Raw genomic sequence first — 2,729 nt, 5'->3', positions numbered from 1 at the left:
GAGGTAGTTCCAGGGCAAGACAACTCATACAAGAGACTACAACCACAGGGAAATCGGTCTCGCATTTAGTTCCTCCAAGAGACAACGAGACAACGCGTAACAGAGATTTGGACCGTGAGAGACACTATATATATAAAAGACCGTGTTTAAGAGACAATTGAGGGAGAGATACCCTGAAGTTTTTCTTTAGGGAGTTTTTCATATAACTGAACGAAAACAACCAATGAATCATCGTCAATCTCATTTCTCCTTCTAACATTCTAACACGACACGATAGAGACATTCTACAGTGAAACCTCTACTTAGCGGACTATGTGGAGAGGAATGCCCGTTATATCAAGGGTCCGCTATACGTGAAACACCCATCTAACATTACATGGAAAGAATGATCCGTTAAATGAATGTTTCACTGCACATTCATCTCCCATCTAGAGGTAGAGGGTATTGTTGGCTTCTTATGGGTAATAAATATTATAGATATTCTTCGTCTCTCTCTCTCTCTCTCTCTCTCTCCCTCTCTCTCTACGATAGAAAACCTCTCTCACTATTTGTCTTTCTCGTTCTCTCTACGATAGAACAAGATCTCTCTCTCTCTCTCTCTCTCCCTCTTTCTACAACAGGAGAAGAAGAAGAAGAAGGGGAAGAGAAGAAAAGAGAACAAATTGATGAAAAATGTTTAAAACCTGACCAGCACTTACACGGAATTCATATGAGAAAATTAATACCTGCAAGAACTATATATATTTTTTTTACCTTTGGACCAAACTTGAACTGATATTATATATAAAGAGAATATTATAACTTAATCTGAAATGTTAAATGTCATTATATATTACCGAAGGGCGGAGTTACGCACGACACCTACTAATTATATTTCAATGAGGATAAAAGAAAAAAAATCAGTGTGTAAAATTCATAATATTTAGTGATGTCAGGAGTGAGTTTTAGGAGAATGGCTCTTTTAGTATGTTGTTATATTAAATTTCTCTTTTAGTATGTTGTTATATTAATTTCTATCTTAGTATGCCGTTATATTAAAACTATATTACTATGTTACTATATTAAAACTCTCTCTTAGTATGTTGCTATATTAAAACTCTCTCTTAGTATGTTGCTATATTAAAACTCTCTCTTAGTATGTTGCTATATTAAAACTCTCTCTTAGTATGTTGCTATATTAAAACTCTCTCTTAGTATGTTGCTATATTAAAACTCTCTCTTAGTATGTTGCTATATTAAAACTCTTAGTATGTTACTATATTAAAACTCTCTCTTAGTATGTTGCTATATTAAAACTCTTAGTATGTTGCTATATTAAAACTCTCTCTTAGTATGTTGCTATATTAAACCAAGTCTCTTATACTAAGCTGCTATATCAAAACAGTCTCTTCCTCCCCCCCCCCCACCTCTCATTAGCCAGCCAGCACACGTCATTACTGTCATCAACACTTTGCTCGCCTTATTACAAGAAGAGAAAGCAGCGGCCTCACATAACTGTGCGTCTGAATGCTGCCGAGTCTTCATCATCAACCTTGTTTGAATTAACAGTAGTAGTAATAATGTAAGGTCGCCTGAGCATTGAGATATATCATTGTTATTCAACTGAGTGGGGAAAATATCTTTGCCTTGTCTTCATATAGGATCTCACAGTTGTCTTCCTACACACACGCGTGCATGTGTGGCCCATGTAAACAATACAATCAAGGCAGCCTCGTACCGACTGTAGATGCTACGACGACTCAGGTCACTTGGGACACCCACGCCAGAGCTGAGGACTATCTACAACGCATTTATTCTCCCCAAATTAACGTATGCGTCACCAGCCTGGTCGTCTTCTCTCAACTCTACCCAACAACGTCAGTTAGAGAAGGTACAGAAGAGGGCCTGCAGAATCATGCTCGGAGCAGACTACTCCGGCTACAACAACGCTCTATCCACCCTGGAAATGCCATCCCTCAGTGACCTCCACCACCACGCACTAGCAGGGTTTGGCAGTGGACTACTGCACCATCCTCGCCATCGCCACCTACTGCCACCTGCAGTCCCCCGCCCACCTCGCGCCCATAAGAGCTCGCACTGATAGATATAAGAATAGCACCATCCCATCTATTGTTAGAATAAAAACAGCTCCTGATTTATGTACTGTACAGCCCTGTAAATGTATTGAACGTATATTATCATGTCTAAATCACATGTAAGTTTGTATATTTTCAGCCACCGGCTGCAACTCTATTAATAAACCGTTTAATATTATTATTATTATTATTATTATTATTATTATTATTTTTAACTTGTTTTGATGCTCCTAACATATCACTTCCCTGGTATGTCATATTTACTGCTAAAACATAATGCGTAATTTTTAATTCTTTTTTTCTTCTCCAGGAATTGAGTTTCTTATACTGTACACCCCCCACACCCGCCCCCATACATCCCCCCTCCCATACACCCACCCCCCCCACCACAAGTTTACAGAAGTCCACTAAACATTCTCACAAGTCATCAAAACAGATAGAAAATTCGGGACATGACTCCTACAACCACATAACTGTACACAACGTTCACCAACATCCTCAACACAGGCAGAACCCAAAAGTGGAGATAGAATTTCACTCATCACTCCACACATCTTCCAAGAGGGTGTTTGTGGTCTCCAAGCAACCCGAGGCACAACACTCAGGACACTCGTGTTTGATGTGCGCTGTCTTGAGTGCCGGCATTAGGCTGGA

This window comes from Homarus americanus, unplaced genomic scaffold, assembly GCF_018991925.1.
Source record: "Homarus americanus isolate GMGI-L3 unplaced genomic scaffold, GMGI_Hamer_2.0 scaffold15555, whole genome shotgun sequence".
NCBI classification, from domain to species: domain Eukaryota; kingdom Metazoa; phylum Arthropoda; class Malacostraca; order Decapoda; family Nephropidae; genus Homarus; species Homarus americanus.
The sequence above is the reverse complement of the archived record's forward strand: the minus strand, read 5'-3'. Positions refer to the sequence as shown.